This window comes from Neltuma alba, unplaced genomic scaffold (genome assembly GCF_004799145.2).
Source record: "Neltuma alba isolate B1F8T4 unplaced genomic scaffold, ASM479914v2 tig00011654_pilon, whole genome shotgun sequence".
NCBI lineage: Eukaryota > Viridiplantae > Streptophyta > Magnoliopsida > Fabales > Fabaceae > Neltuma > Neltuma alba.
The window spans coordinates 165,987-190,526 of record NW_021636301.1 but is presented as its reverse complement, the minus strand read 5'-3'; the positions used below and the strand labels follow the sequence as shown (position 1 = coordinate 190,526).

The following is a 24,540-nucleotide window of genomic DNA, read 5'->3' as shown; positions in this document are numbered from 1 at the left end:
CATTCATCTCATTGAATTCCAATCTCAAAACATTCTCTTTTCTGAATTCTGATTTTAGTAGCATTTGATTACAGTCTTTGAAATGATTTCATCTCAGTTACCAATGCATTCACCTAATTTCTTCCCTAATTCGTGACTCAATCACTTAATAACACTATTAGACTCTTGAGTTCCTTGAGATCAACCTCTGATTGGAAGCTACTTTACTGCATTCTTTAGAGTATCAAATTTGGTTTTAAATGACACAAGATCACCTGACTTACCTAGTGCCACTGGGACATGCTCTAGCACCTTTTTTATTTCATTACAATTAACCTTACATGACATTATATAGTATGCCTAAAGAGGAAGTGATGCTTTTCCCTTTGTTCTTTCCTTCAAACATTTAATAATATTTATTTTTGGAGTAAACTTGACTGAATTCTCTCTATTAATCCATAACTTTGAGAATTTGTTGCTAGATACCAATACCACTTTTTCATCATAGGAAATTTCTCCAATTTTTCTTAAGTCAAAAGTCAATCCATAGACATTTTATTTTGACTTTTCTCGGATAGTATATAAAGAGGCTTTAAATTCTATTAATGAAATTATTTTTAAAACCTATGATTCCTCAAGTGTTATTCTCCATTTTTCTCCAATTATTTGAGGCCTCCTCATATTTTAAATAATTCACTTTTAGCTACTACACATAATTAGCCAAAACCCTAGGGATTCCATAAATTCCTTCCAAAGGTATTTTGTCATTTTTAATTTATACAGGTCTCTAGACCTCATTCTTTTTTTCTTTGAAATTTTTTTGAAGTATTCAGGCCTAAAACTTTTCAAATTTACATTTAGGTCCCTACTCAAGTTTAGCCTTAGGAATCCTCTTATTAAGGTTTCTTTTTTTTTTTTTTGGGTGAAATCTTACTAAGGTTTCTAACATAACCTCTAGCCCTTTATCACTTTTATTCCTCATATTTGACCCCCTAAGACTTTGCTAGAGTCTCTATCTTCCTTTTTTTATAATCCTAAAAAAGTTCACTTTGCAATTTAGGCCCCGAAAATCCCTTTATCGCTTTAGGAAACCTCCCTGACTCTTGCTAGAAGGGGTCTTATATAGCCTTCACATCTTAGGCAATTTTCCTACACCTTTGAGCCAAATTTTGGGATGTTACATATATGCACACAGATACATTTAAAAGTTTCTTGTGCAACAGGTAATTTTGATTTTTTGTGTGTGAATTCTATATTCTTAAAATTAAGGTGGAAAAACAATTATCACAATTATGAAATGAGCTTTGATGATTTTACATTTTATGCCAATGTCCTGCACAATGATTGTGTTGAAATTATCTCCCTTTTCTATAAAGGTAGTGACATTGGCCATCCATCTAAATCCATTATAGACGAAGATAGGTTACTTTTTCATAGAGATTGGCATATTGTGGTTGTTCATTCTTTTAGAAAAAACATTCTTACTATTCATCATTTAGCGAGACTTTTTCATACTTTGGAGGGTGACTTTTGTCCCAAGATCAACCTCCTCTTAACTTGCAAGGGGAGATTGATATAGGCTACCCGGTTTCTATTGCTTCTGTTGTTTGTTTGCTTATTTAATGTAATCTAGTATTTTACTAAAAAAACACATAAAAGAAGGCCTTTACAATTGATTCACCAACACGGAAAATTGTAAGGCTTAAGGATAGCAAACAACAAGAAGAAAAATTTGTAGTTATTTATTTGCAATTAAATGGGCACTCCAAATATCATGAACCAAACAAACCATATTCTTAATTTACGATTTCTGCCAGTTGTAATTGAATGACCAGGTTGGGTTTTTAGTGAGTCTTACCAAAATTTTCACTTATTGAATCCAAAATTATGTCAGAGATAATTTTATGTGACATTTAGGAGTAGTAATGCAGACCAACTCACAAGAGACTCAGACCTATGTGATGTGAACCAAAAATGCCCACTTGCAAGGAGGTTAGCTTTCATTCTATCCAAGCTCATTATGGTGGCTTGGCGCAATAATTTCAAATGCATGTGGAATGAGTCATTTTTTGCTCCATAGAGCTATAGTGTGTAGTTTTGTATAAGTTTGGAAGCAGTATATACTTTGGAACATTTAAAATCAAATTCTACCATATGAGAGCTAAAACTAACCTATCTTGTATTAATTTGGGATTTGCATGCTTGCAATAGTTAGTTGAATCAATTTTAGATGGAAACTATACGTAATTCTAAATGTAAAGCATCTTAAAAAAATTTCTTCATTGTATTTTCTTGAATCAATAAAGACTAAACTTAAAACAAAACAAGAATATTTTTATAATAATTCCCATTTTTTGAGTTTGTGAGCTAGTATCATTTTTAATCATAAGATGAATGACTAGTGTCATATGTAAAAAAATTTTATATAAAAAATACATTAGCCTATGGGTTAGTAGGCTAACCCACCACAAGCATGGATTAGGCAAGTACAGGCTAAAAAAACTGCTTTCAAGAGGGCCTGCATCTCATTAACTCAAACTTGTCATTTTTCACAAACCCAAGTACCTTTATCTTTATTAACTAGCACCCTTAAGGTATCAACACCCGAGTAACTATACTTTGCAATACTTCACTTTTCTCTACTAATTGAATTTTCAAATTGATGGGCACATAAGTAAGGTGGGAAAGCCTCCTTATAAAATTAATTATTGAGTTAGGAGACTAACCCACTTAAATAATCTTATACCAAACATGAGGTTTAAGTGCTATCTACCACCTTAGTCTCCATCAAAATTGTGAAATACTTGTTTTGAGAATGCACAACTAAAATGGAAAGAAAGAAACATTACTGAAAAAGGTCTTTTATAGTAGTTAAAATGGACTTTCATGGTGGTTCTAGAGGGGGCATTTATGACATTAATGTAATAAATTAGGGAATTTCACACTGGTTACAAAACTGCCATGGTCAGCACTTTCCACGGCGATTCTTAGTTGCAACCACCATGAAAAGTGCTCGATATAACATGTTTTAAGGGCAACTTTCCATGATGGTTGTTCTATAAACCGCTATGGTAAGTTTCTAGCTTTTATCCAGTTACAATCCATTATTTTAAATAGTCAATGAACATAATTATCAAACTCAATTCTATCTACTTAATGCAAATATTATTTTTTTGAATCAAATAAATAAAATAGTTAAGTATTAGTCAATAAATAGACATGACTAATACTTAATGACAACCCCTTCTTTACTTTTAAAAAAATTCAGTAGACTTTCCCGTTAAATATAAGCAATCCAAAATAATTTCACCATGATCAAATCAACCAACCAACAATAAAAGAGGCAAATTTCAACAATTATAACCAACAGAAGAAAAACAATAATATCAAATCAACAAATAAAGCTTATTAAAGAAAACTATTGAATCCAAGATGGAAACTCAAATCAGATCTATTTGCCATAAAATTTTAACAAAACTTTATCATTAATCAAAGTTCATAACAGAAAAAGATTTTGGCCAAACATTCAATAGATTCGTAACACAAATGTGTTAAAAATTCAGAATAAATATCTAGAAATTATGAAAAAAATTACAAACTTAAAAAATAATCAACTATAAAGTTTCAACAAGTACATCATGCCAGTATAGCAAGTAATTTGCATTTTCATACTCAATTTTCCATATACATCAATTCAAAATGCAATCCAACTCTCAAAACAAAAACAGTAATCAAAACAACCAATACAAACACCCTAAAAATGAAATCAATCAATCCATTTGATATATAAATACTTTCTATCATCAAACAAGTAAAACAATAAAAAAAAAAAGAGACGAATAAGGAAGAGCAAACCTACAAGGTAGAAGATGGTGAAAAACTAAAAAAGAAGCTCTTTTAATGGAGAGAATTGTTAGCACGGCTAAACTTCTAAGAAGGGGTAAATGCGGTGTTAATAAAAGTTCTAACAAATAATAAATAAAACCTAGTTAATATATACATAGTAGAGTTGTCATACCTTACTTTATCACCCAATTTTATATCAAGTGGGAGCATTTGGAACCATTTTTCAAGTCATCAGGTTGGAGAAATTTGAATTTTTAAATTTATTTTCTCAGGTTACTATTCATTGTAACCCTAAATTTCTCCAAACTTTGAAAAATCAGTACTAATTCTAGAAAAATCAAAGTGGTATGGTTCTAAGTCCTACTTGAAGCTTGCAATGAGCTCTTTAAGAGAAAAATATATTCAGAGTATGAATCTAGCTCATGTGTACCCAGTTTGTATGTCAAAATGTACTATTCATTTTCTCATTTTTCCAATTTTTTAGAATTTATGCCCAACTTTGGAAGGGTATAACTTTTTGTGCAAAACTCCAAATTTTATGAAATACCACTCATTTTAAAGCTAAAAATATGATCTATTAAAATGTTAAGTTTTAGATCCAAACTCCATTATTTGCCTAAAATTTTGTATGGTCAAACTTTACCCTCAAAGAGGTCAACTTTTATCTTTTTCATGCATAATTTATCCAAATGATACTGACAGTTTCTGAATAGTAATTCTCTGTATTCACTTAGGATCTGATACATAATATATAAGGGAAATAGGAATCAACCCAATTAATACAGATCTGATCCCATACCTCCTGGTTAATACAGATTTGATTCTATTCCTCCTAAAATCATGAAACACTAATAATGACCAGATTTTTCTCTAATCTGACCGTTGCTATTTATTACAAAATATTCTATGTAATAAAAACATAGGAAATTAGGTTAAGCATTTGGTTTTTGGGCCTTTAGGCAGCAGGCCCACTTTTCCACACTCTCCCTTAAGCTGGCGAGTAGATGTTAATCATTCCCAGCTTACTTCTAAAACCTTCAAATTTTTCTTGAGTTAGTGACTTTGTCATCACGTATGCAATCTGATTTCTTGAGGGAATGTAAGCTAGATCAACCACCTTACTATCTATCTTTTCTTTAATGAAGTGACGATCGATTTCCACATGTTTTGTGCGATCATGATACACTGGATTATTAGCAATCTTGATTGCTGACACATTATCGCACCAAACTTTCATTGGAGTGTTAACCTTAGTTTCAAGCTCCTTTAAGAGTCTCACAAGCCATATCCCCTCACAAATACCTAGGGCCAAGGCCCTATATTCTGATTCGGCTGAGCTCCTTGATACCACTGGTTGTTTCTTACTCCTCCAAGTAACTAAATTTCCCCACACATAAGAGCAATAACCAGTAGTGGATCATCTATATCTTTTTGATCCTACCCAATCAGCATCAGTGAATAGTTTAATTTCTTTAGATGTTCCCTTTACAAAGAACAACCCTTGTCCTGGGGTCTTCTTTAGGTACCTCAGTATTCTGTAGACTGTTGTCATGTGTTCCTTTTGAGGACTATTTGAGAATTGGCTTACCACGCTAACTGGATAGCATATGTCAGGCCTTTTGTGCGATAAGTAAATAAGTTTCCCCACTAGCCTTTGATATCGCTCCTTGTTTACTACCTTTTCATCTGACTTGATTGTTAGCTTTTGGTTAAGCTCCATTGGAGTGTGAGCAGGTTGAGCTCCTAACATCCTTGTTTCTTTTAGGAGGTCAAGTGTATACTTACGTTGTGATACACTTATCCCTTTATGAGTTCGCGCCACCTCTATGCCTAGAAAATACCGTAGTGGGCCAAGATCTTTGATTTCAAATTTTGTTGCCAAGTCTCTTTTTAGCTTTGTGATTTCTTATTCATCATTCCCTGTCAAAACTATATCATCAACATAAACAATAAGTATAGTTATTTTTTTTCATGATGGTGTTTAACAAATAAGGTATCATTGACTTGACATTGTTTACAGCCTAACCCTTTGATGGCTCGAGAGAACCTCTAAAACCAAGCCCTTGGAGACTGTTTCAGCCCATACAAAGATTTGTGTAGCCTACACGCCTTCCCAAAATTGTTTGAGTTTCTCATTCCCAAAGGAATCTCCATGTAAACTTCTTCTTCTAAGTCCCCATTAAGGAAAGCATTTTTAACATCAAGTTGGTGTAAAGACCAATCTAAATTTGTAGCAAGAGATAAGAGAACATTTATAGTATTAAGTTTAGCTACAGGGGCAAAAGTCTCTTGGTAATCTATCCCATAAGTTTGAGTAAACTCTCTAGCAACCAAACATGCCTTATATTTGTTTATACTTCCATCGGGGTTATATTTTACCGTGAATACCCATTTACTAGTCACCATTGATTTACCTTTAGGAAGATTTGTAATTTTCCAGGTTCCATTCTTTTGTAAAGCTCTCAATTCTTTTTCAATAGTTTGTTTCCAATGCAAATCTGTAACAACCTCATTAAAACTTTTAGGGATTTTCACACTTTCTGCATTTGCTACAAAAGTTTTTAGGTGGGGTGAGAGCTTACTGTATGAGACATACTTACTGATAGGATGTTGAGTGCAACTCCTTTTTCCTTTTCTTAGGGCAATAGGCCAATGAAGTTGTTTAGAACCCATTTCAGGTGCAGAGTCATATTGCTACATAGATGTAGAGTCATGTTGTTGTTCTGTGGTATTAATAGGTTGGTTTTCCATAGTTTCAACCATAGGCTGGTCACAGAGAGTTTAGAGGCTCAAAAGGATTTGTATCTTGATAGACAGGTCTGTTTGGGGTAGTTTCAATGCTGTGTGTTGGTTCTATAGAGGAGGAAGGCATAATAGGTATATCTAGGGAGATTGAAGGTCCAACTATTTGCTGCTCTATTTGAGAACCCTTATGATAGTCACAAATTATCCAGTAACTTTCTTTGTTCTCCCCCTGAATGGATGATTTGGGATAATATGGTTGAGATTCAACAAACTTGACATTCATTGTAATGTAAACCTTGTTGGTAACAGGCGAATAGTATTTGTAACCTTTATGATTTGAGGAATAACCAAGAAAAATGCATTTAATGGCTCTAGGGTCCAGTTTTCCCCCATGTTCATTATAAACAAAAGCAGTACACCCAAAAACCCTCTTGGGAAGAGAAGTTACAAGGGAAGAGTTTGGAAAAGTGTCAAGAAATTTTTGTAAAGGGGTCAAGGAGTGTAGTACTTTTGAAGGCATTCGATTTATCAAGTGAGCAGCGATAAGTATAGCATCCCCCCAAAATTGGTTAGGAACATTACCCCCTATCATAGGGGCTTTAGCAACTTTTAAAAGATGTCTGTTTTTTCTTTCAGAAACTCCATTCTATTGGGCAGAATAGACACAGGAGGTCTGGTGATGAATGCCATTGGTGGTTAAAAAATTTTTATAAGATGAATTTAAATATTCTTTCCCATTATCAGTGTGAAGAATTTTGATTGAAGTCTAGAATTGATTTTTGATAAAAACATAAAAATTTTGAAAAGCAAAAAACACTTCTGACTTGTTTGTAATTAGAAAAACCCAAGTCAATCTTGTATGATCATCTATAAAAGTTACAAACCAGCGGGCTTTAGCATTAGTTTCAAATTTAGATGGCCCCCAAACATTACTATGAACAAGGGAAAAAGGGTGAGAAGGGGTATAGGGTTGTGGAGGATAAGAGTGTCTAATTTATTTTGCAAAATAGCATGTATCATAATGAAAATCAACAACAGATTTATTATTGATAGAAGGAGATAAAACTTGCATATAACTAGGACTAGGGTGGCCTAACCTAGAGTGCCATAACATTATTTCATTAGTTGGCATAATAGATGAAATAGAGCAAGAAATAGAAACTTTTGGTGAAGATCCTTGGATATAATAAAGTCTATTCCAGACATTAGCAGTGCCAATCATCTTCCCCAATGCCAAGTCCTGAAAAACACAACTAATATTACCAAAAGTAACAAGGCAATGCAATTGATCAGCAACTTGTTTTATTGATAGTAGGCTGCACTTAATTTTAGGGATGTATAGGACATTTTTTAGTGTAATATGTTCAGAGATAATAACAGTTCTAGAACCTAGAACCTTGGAAAACTACCCATTAGCAACCTCTACAATATTATGTTCAAAAAAAGGACTAAAATCAGAAAAGACCTCTTTAAATCCAGTGATATATCAGTGGCACTAGAGTCAGTTATCCATAAATTCTTAGATGGAGTCACACTACTAAGAGCATGAGTTAGGATAGTACCTGCACGGGCTAGAGTAACAGAGGGTGTAGGGGTCTCACTTGTAGAGGTAATAGAGTGCTTGTCCAGCAACTTTCGAAGAAGTAGTAGCTCCTCATGGCTTAAGAGACCACTATCAGCAGAAGAGGAACCTACCATTAAGCCCTTGCTTTCTATTTTGCCTTTCTGCTTGCTATTTGGAGGTTTTCCATGAAGCTTCCAACATACTTCTCGTGTGTGTCCATTCTTGTGACAATGGTCACACCATTTGCTAGACTTTTTTAGTGTCCCCTTAGGGGCCTTGAATAATAAGAGCAGATGAATCATTAGAATGTGTGGAAGAAAGAGAAGAGGAATTAGTCAATACCTTCCTACTTTCTTCAAGCTTGATAGTATTGAAAGCTTCTATAAGTGAGGGAAGAGGTTTAAGACTCATGATTCGTCCCCTCACATCTTCAAAGGAATCATCTAGTCGGAGTAGAAACTTATAGCACCATTCCTGATCTACCAATCTTTTGTAATACATGGCATCTGTGGGATTGGACCATTCATGGACCTCATAGAGGTTTATTTGTTGCCAAAGTTTCATTAATGCTGTGTAATATTGAGTTACAGATTATTCACCTTTAACCAGATCATGAAGTAAGCGTTTCACTTGAAATAAAGCAGTTGTATTTTCTATAACAGAATAAGTGGCCTTTGTAGAATCCCAAATTTCTTTGGTTGTTGTAGCAAGGAGATAGTTTTCTCCAATCTCAACTATTATGGAGTTGACAAGCCATGCCATTACTAGATTATTTTCTGCACACCATATAGGAAATTGTGGATCAGTAGCAGCTGTTGGTGGTGGAGATTCTGTGAGATATTTCTCCTTGTTGCGACCACGAACAAACATGAGAACATAGTGAGACCATTGAAGGTAATTGTTCCCATTTAGATGATGGGTAATAGGCATTTGAGAGAAGGCATTCGACGGCAAACCTAGTGGCGGTGTATTCTTAGCTGTTCCGCCACCTTTTGAAGCCGAACCTTGCCCTGAAGGAGGAAGATTACTGCCATCAGCAGTAAAACTACGTGGCTGCTGCAATGCAGCCTTGAAAGATATATTTCCTCAATGGTCAACATATAATTCAAAAAGAATCCAAATAAGGTAGTAAACGATACTTCTTTGCAATCTACAATGGATGATATGAACATTTTTCTTATTTTTCTGGTAGATAAAGAATTTTACAGATAAAATATTAATTAAATAATTTATAAATATAACATGAATTAAAAACACAATATGAAATTGTTATGAAAAGAAGCACATGGCACATGAAATTAGAAATTTAATATTTAAATAAAAGATTAAGAAGACTTCTACCAACTTAATAAATAGATACAAACTTCGTAGAAGCCTAATCATTATGCACTATCCATTATAAATGTCATAATCTCAAATTAAAAAGTAAAGGCAGGAGGAAAAGTCATCATCACCAAAGTTCTCCATCAAAATGTGACATGAATTTAAAATAAAAGAAGACACAACTTACCAAACAAAAAAGGAAAAATTAAATTAAATTGGAGCATTAAGTAATGCAATGACAAGTTGCAGCATGACTTGCAAGATAGCCAACTTAGTTAAAGACACTTTCCATTTTCTTTCGCTTCAATTCCAAAGCCATACGTTCATTTTCAAGCCTCATCCTCTCATTTTCCATCTTCATTTTTTCTAAACCTCTGTCTTTTTCCTTACAAAACCTCTCCCACTTGAATCTTTGTTTCTCTACTTCCATCATCTCAACCTGAAGTTGTAGCTTCTGTTCTTCTAATTGAATTGATCGAGATTCAATCCATTGCTTTTGCAACCATGTTGCTTTCTTGCTTTCAGGTAAGACTTGATTCACATCAGATTGGACCATTATTCCATGTTGATAACAACTTTTATTGCAGCCCTGAGAATTAGAGGGATTCCCAAATGTAAGGTCTTGCACTGTTTCAATTTCTTCATGGATGCCCCAAGTGTCTCATCTGTTCCTCTATTACCTTCGTGACAAGCATATTCCTCTTCAAAGTCATCATGATCATCATTTTCCAAATCCAGATCATCATCATCGTTATCGTCATAGAGGAAGTTTCTCACATCATCATTATCATGGTCATATCTATTTCTAAGAGCTAATTGCAAGGAGCATCGCAATGCTAGATTATGGGGTAAAGCTAGTATATTACAATTATGATATGAACACATCTCTTCATAGAAGAGTTGTTTCGAGCTTAATATTTTCTGAACATCTTCCTTTTCTTTCTTGGAAAGAAAATTTATGTCATCAAAAAGTGTAGGGTTCTCAACAACTTGACAAGAAGTTCCTGCCCAAGCATGTCGTTAAGCTTTTTATACCTCTTATGAAGATCATTAAATTTATCTTCACATTACTGAGGAGAAACATGATAACCTCTTTCTGCCATGACCTTGGAGATGCATTTCCACTTGCCCTTTTTCTGTAGGACTGTAAATTTTCTTTGTCCTTCACTACCAGAATCAGTAGTTACATCCTCAGCTAAATAAGAAATTGCCGTAATCAGTAACTTTACCATCTTACCAGTCCACTTAACACGATGCCAAGGTGAACCCTTTTTCCCTTTACCATCTTCAGTAATGCTAGGCTCATCTTCCTTACTTGTTGAGCTTTTACTTCTATCTCCCTTGTTAAAGTCTGTCACTGAAATTGTTTGATCACAATTTTGTAATGTTCCCATTGAAAACAGAAAACCTCCATGAATTGGCTAATTCCCTTGGTGTGGATAAGTTTGATGGTGGTGAATGGACTGGGGATGCTGAGATTTATGAGAAGATGTTGGAATATCAAAATCCCCAAAAGCATAAGCTTCTGCTGGAACTACACCTCCTTGTGACACATTTCCTTCCATTAGTTCTTTGGAATGATGATTCAGATCTGAACCTGAAATTCTAGTTTACATACATTTCAAATCTGCCTTATTGAATAATAGTCATTGATGCGATATAGCAAGCTAACTCCTCAACTTCCAATGATCTATTACAAATCCCAATTGAACCAATCACAAGAGCAAGAGCTAAAAGAATTCAGGAAGCATTAAGTGGGCTAGTGCAAGACACCTTAACAAAGCAAATGGCATTTGTTGGAGCATCAAATCTGGATAAAAATGCTGAGGACATCACTAATGTCATTCGGGCTGAAAATGGAGCTATTGATCATATCTTGGGCTTGGAAACTTCAATTTGAGGAGCTTGGATCAAGCATAACACATGAGATGACTTATTTGGGCCTAATTAATCATATTTTAGGCTTGATATGCTGATTATATTTCATTAAATGCATTTGAGCGAAAATTCACAATTAGTTGGCAGATTTGACTTTCGAATTTCCAAGTTACCTAAATCAAGTCCTTATGAATTTATTATATTTTGATTTTCTAGATTGCATTTAATGCTTTTTAGGTTAGATTCTGAATGTATCCTCTATAAGATATTGTAACCCTTATTTTGGAGCAGATTTGGAATTTGAATGAAAAACTTGCATTTTGCAATTTCTGACTTGAGAGGGGTTCTCTCTAGGGTTTTTCATTGAACTAACAGATTTATCAAGGCTTGATCAACCTTGTGGCGTCTTTCAACACTTCGGGTCCTTGTTCTCCCATGTTTAAGGGTTCAAGTGGATCACCAGACCTTTGTTTATGTTCTTGGGGTACATATATTCAGATCGGTTGTGGGTTCGTGGGATTTTTCCCTTGTGGGTTCTCACCATCTTGGTATCAGAGCCTTGGATCTAAACTCAGGTCATATTTTCCTGTTAGTTTATCTTCATTTTTGTTCTTCATTTGGTGCCTTTTCTTGTGTCTGTTTGTCTTCTGCCTTTCTGTTCGTCATTGAAATATTCGTTCTTGTCCATTCACTTTTCTGTTGAGTTTTTGATGTTTAATTGGTCATTTTCATAGTTCAGAATCCCTTCTTTCTTCTCATTTTGGTTTCATCTAAATCCACCTTTTCTAGGACAAGTTATACCCATTTGAAAAAGGACGCGTTTTCTGGAATTTCTAGGTTAAGATTGCTTGTTCTGTTTTGTTTATGGCATTTTTGTGATTTTCTTTGCATTATTCAGTGAGAAAAAAAAGGAAGACAAGAAAAAGGAAAAAAATAGTACCAAGAAAGAAAAAAAAGGAACAAAAAAAATTATAGTGCTGGAAGTGTTTTGAGCAAATCATCTTCATACCCAAATTCTGTTTTGGCTTTTGCAATATATATGAATTGAATTTCTGATTTTTCTTGGAAGTCCATATTTAATACTCTTAATTTCTCAAAGGTACCAAGTGTTGGCTGATTCTGCATGTTGTGATTGCTTTGTTTAAATTGCTTAGTTCTTTAAAGAGCCTCAAGAGGGATTTCAAAGTGGAAAAAGGCAAGAGTGACATACCTCAACTTAAAAGCCATGTTTGAGTGAAACACGAGTGTTGAGTGTCATTCTTGAGGGAAACACGTGAGGAAATTTGTGAGGAACTTCCCTTTACTAACATAATCAATTTTCCTTGAAGTCACAATGTCTAATGCAAATGGGACATCCGGTAGTGGTGGAAATCCAATGAATATTGAAGGCAATGCAGCAACATTTTCAATGGATGAATGTGGTTTATGGAGAGATAAGAGATAGAATGGAGAGACAAGATGAAAGGATTGCAAATCTGCAAAGAGCCCGACCTAAACCTAGAAGGCATGAAAGGCAAAGGGAGGTTTCTACGGATGACTTTGAATTTGAAAATAACAAAGTTGGTGGTAAGGAGGATGAATTCAATTATGAATCTGAAATTGAACTGATAAGGAATTGGCATAAGGGGATAGGTATGGGAGAAGACATGGGAGAAATAACCCAAGGGAGAGAGATAGAGTAGATGGGAACCTTGGGAGCATCAAAATGAAGATACCATCATTCCAAGGTAGAAATGATCCTGAAGCCTATTTAGAGTGGGAAAAGAAAATAGAAATGATCTTTGAGTGTCATAATTATCCTGAAGCTAAAAAGGTGAAGTTGGCAGCAATAGAATTCACTGATTATGCCATTGTTTAGTGGGATAAATTGGGTATTAATAGGACGAATAATGGGGAGAGGCCTGTAACAACTTGGAGAGAAATGAAAGCTCTAATAAGGAAGAAATTTGTTCCCAACCATTATTTTAGAGAGCTTTATCAAAAGTTACAGACCCTTACACAAGGTCCTAAGTGTGTGGAGGAGTACAATAAGGAGGTGGAATTGGCCATGATAAGAGCTAATGTGCAAGAAGATAGAGAAGTAACAATGGCTCGATTTCTAAGTGGGTTTAACAAAGATATAGCTGACATAGTGGAATTGCATCATTATGTGGAGCTAGAAGACATGGTGCATATGGCCATTAAGGTGGAAAAGCAACTCAAGCGCAAAAGGGCTTCAAAATTTCATTCTAGATCAAGTTCTTCTTTCAAACAGAATTGGAAGAAAGGAGAAAAAGCTATCCAAAAGGAGACCACTAAAGGCAAAGAAGAAGCTTCATCAAAGAGCAAAGGTAAATCTGATTCCCAAACTTCTAGAAATAGGGATATAAAATGTTTCAAGTGTCTGGGTACAGGTCATATTGCTTCTCAATGCCCCAACAAGAGAGTCATGATTCTGAAAAATAATGAAGTTGTGACTGAAAGTGATGACTCCATGCCCCTACTTAAAGATGCTAGTGATGATAGGATTTAGTATGCTGTGGAAGGAGAATGCCTTGTGGTTAGAAGAGCCTTGAATTGTCAAGTGAAGGAAGATGAGTTGAGTGAGCAAAGGAAAAATATTTTCCATACTCGCTGCCTCATTAATAACAAGGTATGTAGTTTGATAATTGATGGTGGGAGTGTTACAAATGTTGCAAGCACTACAATGGTTGAGAAATTGAATTTGCCCACTGTTAGACACCCTAGACCATACAAGCTGTAATGGTTGAATGAATGTGGGGAAATTAAAGTTGATAAGCAAGTTCTTATTTCTTTTTCAATTGGGAAGTATTATGATGAAGTATTATGTGATGTTGTTTCTATGCATGCTGGACATATACATTTGGGAAGACCTTGGGAATTTGATAGAAAGGTAAAGAAAGATGGGCTTACAAATAGATATTCTTTTGTAATGAACAACAGACCCATTACTCTTGTACCATTGACCCTAAAGCAAGTGTATGAGGATCAACTTAAGATGAAAAAAGAGAAAGATAAAAAAGAGAGTGATATGAAAAATGTGAGAGAGAAATCAAAAAGAAATGGGAGTGAAAAGGAGAGGAAAGCTGAGAGTTCAAAAAAAGAATTTCAGAAAAAAAAATGAAGAGAGAAAAGAGAAGAAGAAATTGAGTTTTTATGCAAAAGAAAGTGAAGTGAGGAATGCCTTTTTGGCTGAACAACATTTGCTTCTCCTTGTTTACAAGGAATCCTTTTTGGATACTAATGACATTAACTCTTCCTTTCCAAGTGTTGTTAGTTCTTTACTGCAGGAATATGATGATGTGTTCCCAGAAGAGATTCCACCTGGATTACCACCCATTAGAGGAATTGAGCATCAAATTGATTTCATTCCAGGAGCAACAATTCCTAATAGGCCAGCCTATAGAAGCAATCCAGAAGAGATAAAGGAACTTCAAAAGCAAGTGGAAGAGCTCATGGCAAGGGGATATGTTAGAGAAAGCTTGAGTCCTTGTGCTGTTCCGATACTTTTGGTCCCAAAGAAAGATGGAACTTGGAGGATGTGCATTGATTGTAGAGCTGTGAATAATATCACTGTAAAGTATTGCCATCCCATTCCTAGATTAGATGATATGCTTGATGAATTGCATGGTTCTGTTGTCTTTTCTAAGATTGATTTGAAATCTGGATACCATCAAATTAGAATGAGGGAAGGGGATGAATGGAAAACTGCTTTCAAAACAAAACATGGTTTGTATGAATGGTTAGTTATGCCATTTGGGTTAACTAATGCACCTAGCACTTTCATGAGATTAATGAATCATGTTTTACGTGCTTTCATTGGGAAATTTGTTGTGGTTTATTTTGATGACATTTTGATTTATAGCAAGAATCTTAATGAGCATTTGAATCATTTGCAATCTGTGCTTGATGTTTTGAGAAAGGAAAAATTGTTTGCAAATCTAAAAAAGTGTGATTTTTGAATGGATAAAATTGTTTTTCTTGGCTTTGTGGTGAGTGCTAAAGGAATAGAAGTTGATGAAGAAAAGATAAGAGCTAAAAAAGAATGGCCAACACCTAAAAGCATAACTGAGGTGAGAAGCTTTCATGGTTTGACTAGTTTTTATAGGCGCTTTGTAAAAGATCTTAGCACACTTGCTGCACCACTCACTGAAGTTATTAAAAAATTTGTTGGTTTTAAATGGGATAAAGAACAAGATGTTACATTCATTAGACTTAAGGATAAATTGTGTTCTCACCTGTGTTAGTATTGCTTGACTTTAACAAAACTTTTGAGATTGAATGTGATGCATCTGGAGTTGGAATAGGAGCTGTTTTGATGCAGGAAGGAAAGCCAATTGCTTATTTTAGTGAAAAGTTAAATGGAGCAGCCTTGAAGTATCCAACATATGACAAGGAGCTCTACGCACTTAAGAGAGCATTAGAGAATTGGCAACACTACCTTTGGCCTAAACAATTTGTAATTCATACTGATCGTCAGTCTTTGAAGCACATTAAGGGTCAAGGTAAGCTGAACAAGAGACATGCAAGGTGGCTGGAATTTATTGAGACATTTCCATATGTCATCATATACAAGAAAGGTAAAGAAAATGTGGTGGCTGATGCATTGTCAAGAAGGTATACTCTTCTTACTACTCTAAATGCTAGGTTGCTTGATTTTGAATATATCAAGGAATTGTATGCCACTGATGCTGATTTTGCTGAAGTGTTTCTTGCTTGTGAAAAGAAAGCATTTGAAAAGTTTTATAGGATTGATGGGTACTTGTTTAGAGAGAACAGATTGTGGATGCCTCAATGTTCCTTGCAGGAATTACTTGTGAGAGAAGCACATGGGGGAGGATTAATGGGTCACTTTGGTGTGAAAAAGACTTTGGATGTTTTGCATGAACATTTCTTTTGGCCTAAAATGAAACGTGATGTAGAAAGAATCTGTGCTAAATGCATAACTTGTAAAAAGGCTAAATCTAGAGTCTTGCCACATGGTTTGTACACCCCATTACCTGTGCCTAGTGAACCTTGGGTAGATATATCAATGGATTTTATTTTGGGTTTACCTAGGTTAAGAAAGGGTATGGATTCCATATTTGTGGTTGTTGACAGATTTTATAAAATGACACATTTCATTGCTTGCCATAAAACTGATGATGCCACATACATTGCTGATTTGTTCTTTAAGAAATTATAAGACTTCATGGTGTTCCTAAAAGTATTGTTTCTGATAGGGATACAAAATTCTTGAGTCATTTTTAGAGGGTTTTGTGGGGTAAGCTGGGTACTAAATTATTGTTTTCTACTGCTTGTCATCCACAAACTGATGGACAAACTAAAGTAGTTAATAGAACTTTAACTCAATTGCTTAGAACTATGATTCAAAAGAACTTGAAAAATTGGGAAAATTGCTTGTCATTCATTGAATTTGCTTACAATAGGAGTGTATATTCATTACTGATTATTCTCCTTTTGAAATAGTGTATGGTTTTAATCCACTAACTCCCTTGGATTTATTACCATTACCTATTGATGAGAGGGCCGGTCTTGATGGGACAAAGAAAGCTGAAACAATGAAACAACTTCATCAAAAAGTAAAACAACAAATTGAAAAGAAAAATGAGCAACATGCATCCAAGGCTAACAAAGGAAGAAGGCGTGTTCTCTTTGAACCTGATGATTGGGTATGGGTGCATATGAGGAAAGAAAGATTTCCAGCTCAAAGAAAGTCCAAATTAGCTCCAAGAGGAGATGGTCCATTTCAAGTGCTTGAAAGAATCAATGACAATGCTTACAAAATTGATTTACCTGGTGAGTATAATGTTAGTGCTACTTTCAATGTGGCTGATTTATCTCCTTTTGATGCAGGTGATGATTCGAGGTCGAATCCTTTTCAAGAGAGAGGGAATGATGCGATACAGCAAGCTAACTCCTCAACTTCCAATGATACAAGAGCAAGAGCTAAAAGAATTAAGGAAGCTTTGAGTGGGCTAGTACAAGACACCTTGACAAAGCAAATGGCATTTGTTGGAGCATCAAATCTGGATAAAAGTGCTGAGGACGTCACTAATGTCATTCAGGCTGAAAATGGAGCTACTGATCATATCTTGGGCTTGGAAACTTCAATTTAAGGAGCTTGGATCAAGTACAACACACGAGAAGACTCATTTGGGCCTAATTAATCATATTTTGGGCTTGATATGCTGATTATATTTCATTAAATGCATTTGAGCGAAAATTCATAATTAGTTGACAGATTTGACTTTTGAATTTCCAAGTTACCTAAATCAAGTCCTTATGAATTTATTATATTTTGATTTTCTAGATTGCATTTAATGCTTTTTAGGTTAGATTCTGAATGTATCCTCTATAAGATATTGTAACCCTTATTTTGGAGCAGATTTGGAATTTGAATGAAAAACTTGCATTTTGCAATTTCTGACTTGAGAGGGGTTCTCTCTAGGGTTTTTCATTGAACTAACAGACTTATCAAAGCTTGATCAACCTTGTGGCATCTTTCAACACTTCGGGTCCTTGTTCTCCCATGTTCAAGGGTTCAAGTGGATCACCAGACTTTTGTTTACGTTCTTGGGGTGCGTATATTCAGATCAGTTGTGAGTTCGTGGGATTTTTCCTGTGGGTTCTCACCAGTCGTTCCCATGTAACCTATCAAGTCTCTGGATCTTCAGTTAAAGGGTGCCCAATACTTTATCTCAAACCTTAAGTATTTTCTTCTATATCCCACACTAATATCGTCCAGCCCCAAAACAATTCACAAGCCAACGATATGAACCCAATTCAAAAAACCCATAAGCAAGACAGAAGGAAAATTCACTAAAGAGTTCATGAAAATGAAACTTCTTTAGAGTTCAACAATGTTCAATAGGATAAGTTAGTGATAGGCCACTTATCTGCAGGGAAATCTGCCATGAATCTCATATCCAAAAGCTGTGATTAAGCTGAGAATCCAAAGGCGAAGATCATGAGAAAGCACTGCCTCCTTGCAGAAGAGAAGAAACTAAACTAACGAATGAAACATGCGAACACGAGGAAAGCCTCTGGGGAGAAGGAAATTATGGAAATACGTAAGATGGCCGAGGAAGTAAACTCAACAAGTTCAATGTACGAGAGGATTCGGCCGGACCCACTTGCCTAAACAATCAGTATTTGATGTCCCATTCAAGCGTTGTGGAATTAATCAAAAGCATTACAAAAATGGGAAAAAGGTGAATGCCAAGCAATTGGAATTTGGAAGTGGGCTCAAAATGATAAGGAAGAAATAAGGGTCCACTTGGTTTACAATCAATTCCGGAAGTATTCATCAATTTAAAAGAGAGGCCCAACAAAATATAATTTCAAAAAATCTTAAAATCTTTTGGTGTTCGAAGTTGTTTCTTTCTTTTTTTTCAGAACAATTTTATAAAACTATTTTTAAATCAATTCTGCGAAAAAATCTATTTGAATAATTAATTTAAAAAATACAAAATAATAAGTAATTGTTAGATGAAAAATTACAAGTTATAATTTAGCTGTAGTTATACCTCATCAATTTTTTTTTTTTGGATGAGTCAAAAGCAAACTGCGCTTTTAAGCGTTTGCATCAGTATGTAAAAGGCTCATAAGAAAATCAGGGGGTGAACTGAAGTAAACAAATCCTTCGGCAGCTTCATATAACATGATTATGCAAAAGAACACATGATAGAAACACATAGAAGCGTTCATAAAGTTATCAATCTAGGACCAGACATAAATACAGAAGGAAAACTTTTAATCCAATTTTACTGCTACAAAAAAAAAAAAGACAACTACCAATGGAGTTAGTGACTGAATTCAATTCCGTTGCTAATTTTGTCACAAATACCATCATTCAAATTAGCGACAAAATAATTTTCAATCCAAAATTCTTAGTGACCCTAACAAAATTCTTAGTGATTGAATCTTTTCATCGCAAGATGAAAATTAGCAATGGAATTTTTCGTAACTAATGTTCATGGCCAAATTGCTTGCCAGCGGGAATGCATGGCAAATAGTGGATGAGTGGAGAAGAAAGCATTTCCTTGATTTTCTAAAACAAAAAATAAGAAATGTAAAAATAAAAAAATAAAAAAATTATTTTTTTTGTTAGTTTTCAAAACATATTACTTTTTTCTGTTTTTAAAGAACTAAATAAAAATAAATTACTGACCAAGTTCTTTTTTTTGTTTTGTTTTTAGAAAGACAAAATTGATTTTAAAGTAAGAAAAAACAAACGAGGCCGTATATTTTTTTAAGATCTCACAATGATTCTTCCAATTTAAAATAAGAGGAACATAAAAGGAATGTGACTCTACAAAATGAATTCAATGAATATCTATAAAAAGTTTATTATGTATGTGTGTAAATATCTATGATTTGAATTATTTTAGTTTGATTTATACGTCTCAATTTTTTCTTTTAATTAAAATTTTATGGTTTTATTTTAAAGGGAATAAGACCAACATAATAATTGTTTGTAATGATTTATTTATAAAATAATTATTTAAATTTAGAAATACGGAAAACAAATTTTAATTCACATCATTCAAATAAAATCCAAATTTAATTTAATCTTCCTGTATTTATTGAAATGTATATTTCAGCGTCATGTTGCTCTTTTGATTAGATTTAAGCTCCCACATAATTTGAATTTTGTTTTTTGGGACCTGAATTTGATGTTTCAATATTATATTATGATAATAGTTGAATTATTGAGAAATAGGGTTTATAGAAGCGCATTCAATGGGCTTCATTTGAAAATGACAAATATGACATAACAGATAAAGAACACACAAGTTGCGACTTCTTATTAAAATCCCAAGAGCCAAGAATAAGAAAATTTGGGAACTTGCAGAAGACTAGAGGATGTGGAGGAGCTGATTAATATTGCAGTGAAGCCCACGACGTATTCAACTAGAAAAGAAGTTTGGATCACACTTTAAAATAATCCAAAAATATAGAAACTAATGAGAGAAGGATAATATTATTGGTTAGCTTCTCAATTAATGGTGTTTAAGAAAACTCTAATTGTCCTAGTATAATGAGCCATGGCAACCTAAACATGAAATCCCATATTGAAGTCAGTTGTCTTAACACAACAAAATGTCTTTGAAATGGTCTCCCCTGACTCTTGGACATAATGGCGTAGGGATGACATTGTATTTATATATAAGTTTTTTTAATAATATTTAATATAAATTTTGATAGTATTAAATGTTAGAGAAATTAAATATAATTCATATTTAATGTTTTCATACACATATACATTAGTTACAACTATGGATCAAAGTATTTCAAAATGTTTTTATTTATATTATCTACTACCTCCGGTCCTTAATAAAAGAGCTAGTTAACTAATTTGGGTAATTAAAAAAACTAGTTAAGTTAGTTATTTGTAATAAATAGGTGTTGTCTTTTCTAAAAATACCTTTATTAATTAAGTATATTGGCTAGAACTATCATTATTTCAAGGACTATCTTGAAAAAAAATAAATAAATATGAGAAACAAAGTAGATTGGGGTCTTATATTTAGGACCAAAATAAAAGTCAAACATGCTTTTATATTAAGAACCGAAAGTAGTAGCATTTAATTCTGAATTAGCTTTAATATCTGATATCAAATGATTTTGCAGTACAAGTTATACTGCAAAATTGTTTGGGACATGAATTATATTCCAACCATGTGTGTAATTACACTAAATTGAAGGGAATTAAGCCCATTGTAATATATTAACCAAGAAAAATAAGAACTGGAAACATTCAACTCACCCATTTATATTTAACTAAAATTTACCTTTAATTTATGAGCTAATATAATCAGCCTATTTATTATTAATTAATTACACTATATTAAAAGAGAATTAATCTCACGAGGAGAAATTTTTGCCTGAACCTCGACTGCCATGTCATTTGTGGTCTCACCAATAATAAATTAACAACTTAGCTGACTCTACTCCTGATTGGCTAATGAGTCACCTGCTCCTATCTAATTCAAATTTTATTTTATTTTAAATAAATAAACCTCTTAATTTGAGTGAAAAAAACTTATCACCAAGTTCAATTAAGAAATTGAAGGCATTGAAGAAGCCATAGCAATTGGAAAGAAAAGAAGAATTTTAAGATAGAAGCCCTAGTAGATAGGCTGTATTTATGATGTATCCGATGGTGCCATGCATGTGGCGCTAAGAGGATAGGAGAGAATTTTGGGACGTAAGAAAAGAGCACCAAAGCAAAAGATCAAAGAGAGAAATTGATGAAAGAAAGGGCAGGAGAAGAAGATGAAGATATGAAAGGCACCGTAGGGGAGAGATAGGCATTTATGTCTTTTTTTGACCAAATTTACAAATTTTAGTTAAGTGCAAGAGAACCTAAGTAGGATTTTGGAAATTGGATGCACCTTTTTTGTTTTTGTTAATTTTAAGGTTTTTTCTAGGATTTACCCTAAAAGATACCTACAAGCCAAACAATTATTGTTTGATATCAAGAATAATCTAGGAACAAAAAATAAGACTAGACACTAAACTATTTGAGGAAGTAGTTCATGGATCAGGGGGTCAGACCGGGTTAACTTGAGATCAAACCAATCATACTGAAATGCTATAATTTAATTGAAAATAACAAAATACAACAGCATTAATAATCACTAATAACAAAATACAAGAATAGTTTGATTGTAATAATAACAAAGTACAATAATAATGAGAATTTTGATCTTTACAATTCCTCATCAGCTAAACTTAATAATCATTGATACCAAAATCATCATTAAAATTCATTCAAATCTATAGTAACTGAGATAAATTAGGAGCTGAATGAGGAAAAATAGGACCAATAGCAACATAATCATCCAAACTAGTTCATCATCGGTTCATGCCTATTTGACTGGATTGCTGCCGATTCAATTTTTGATCGATTCAATACTCAAATTAGACTAAACCATTGGCTGATTCATCGGTTTTCTAGTTAAACTGGTCAGTTTAGTCTGGTTTTTTTTAATTTTAACCTTGAGAGTAACCCAAAACAATTTTGAATAATTAATAATTACTAAAAAATCAACTAATATATCTATCATGATAGGAGCTTCTAAATCACTGAGGTGGTAGAAAAAATTATTAAAATGAATCTAAGCTTTTTATGAGACGTTGTTATTCATTCCATTTGAGTAGAACATGAGTAACAATCCACCATCCATTAATGCTATTATTAATGGACTTAATCAATGAAAGTTTTAATGATGAAATTCTTGAAATTCCTTAAAAATTCACAACTTAGAGAAGTAGAGAATTAATATGAAAGATAAAATAAGTACAACTTCAATTGACATGTGCAATATATTGTGTGAAGCACAATCCTAAATTATATGTAGAGGAGTTGACTACCTAAATAAGACTAGAAAGTAAATGATGGGCATCTTGTATCATCATTTTCTTATGGAACAATAACTTTTACTCAATGTATGAGAAGTCATCACCCTTCTTGATATGCCATGCCATTAAAAACTAGATGTTGCCAACATAATGACATCTTATTAGGTAGGTTTCACACTGCAACTTTACCTCTTCTTTTCTAAATGAGAGGTATTGTCACACCTTATGTTTACACACTTTAACGCATTACGCGAAAGCATTCAGAACCACATTCGTTGGCCTTAAGGATAGAAAATCACGTTTTATAGTTCTGCCTGTACGGACAGAACACCCTGCACATTCCAGATTTCGGGGCCAACTTTGAAAAATCATAACTAATTCTATAAAAATCAAAACGGAGTGATTCTAATTTTCACTTAAAGCTCTTTCAATCTTCAACAAGGGAAAAATAACTTTCAGGGCTCAAACCATGCCAATTAGTACAGTTTATTCGTTAAATATTACTGTTCAAGTGGTCAAAACAGTGCTTTCCAGAAATCCTGTCTTGACTTTGAACAGCCATATCTCTTAGCATAAACATCCATTTTTCGTGATTTACCACTTGTTTTAAAGCTTAGGATGTGTCCTGTCTGGTCACCAAATTTCATGGCTAAATTCATTCATTTGATCTGCCTCATCACTGGTACCAATTCGTGACTCATTTAGGGACATTCTATCCCTTCAACTTAATTCAATCTTTACAAACAATTTATTTCTCCACCTCTTGTCATGCTATAATTCCACATAATATCTCCATACATAACCTCATACCGTTTTACATATCATAAACATTTAATATCATCATTCCACATACATGGCATATCAAACATAAATTGATAAACTATGTTACATAACTTAACATGTTATAAGACCATAACATGTTCTTGACTTCTTCCATCAATCTTGCATTCCCCATCCTTGACTTTTCCTCCATGCCCTTTATACCTATTAGGGGTTGTTAGGGGAGGGTGAAATTCGAGAGAATCTCAGTAGCAAACACTACCCATAAGCATGCAAGACATAATGCAAATGCATGACATGTTATCATAACATCATCATAGGAATGCCATGGAAAGTAAGCTAAAGCATTTCATGATTTCATAACATATTGCCAAGGCATAACACAGCATAAACTTGCAAACATAACTTTGCAAACATTTCATCATAGCTTAGTCACATCATGGCAACATAATAACATCATGCAAGCATACATATCAAGCACACAAAATAGGTAAGTTCACTACCTTGCACCTAGCTTCCCTCTTGCTCTTCCATTGCTTCCCTTGTTGTCCCAACCTCTTGGGTTTTCGGTCACATTGGCAAAACATCCTCTTGGATGTTCCAAGGTCCTAAACACATCAAAATGTCATGCAAAACATTCATTAGAATCAAGACACCAACCTATTCCTTACTTGGTTCTTTCTTGAACATACTTTAACTCTAACTTTTGGGATTTATTTCCAATCATCCTAAAATTAATTCCACATGCTATTCCCACATAATTTTGCATGTAGAATCCATTTCCAAGTTCAAAACAATCAAAATCCAACTCCTTCCCCCTTGTTCTAGTTTGGCCGAAACATAGGTGCCTTAGGTCCAAAATTTCCATTTTCAATTCTAATGCTTCCAAACATGTTTTCTACATATATTCTTACACAAAATCATCATTTAAACTCATTGGAAGCATCAAAATCATCAAATTCTAGACCCAATATGAAGAACCAGTCATGGCAGAAACATACACCAATGAAAAGGGGAAGTTGGATTTCTTGGAAAATCAACATCAAACCACTCGA

At 33.9% G+C, this 24,540-nt stretch overlaps 1 long non-coding RNA gene and 1 pseudogene across 1 annotated transcript; both read right to left on the bottom strand.

The window, feature by feature from the left end:
- Positions 1–9,611: 9,611 nt before the first annotated feature.
- Positions 9,612–11,040, bottom strand: LOC114716386 (uncharacterized; annotated as a pseudogene).
- A 12,358-nt stretch (positions 11,041–23,398) lies between these two features.
- Positions 23,399–24,087, bottom strand: LOC114716389 (uncharacterized). Its single transcript, XR_003737620.1, has 2 exons — positions 23,989–24,087; positions 23,399–23,689 (listed from the first exon to the last, which is right to left on the bottom strand). It is a non-coding gene; the product is annotated as an uncharacterized LOC114716389 (long non-coding RNA).
- Positions 24,088–24,540: the final 453 nt, after the last annotated feature.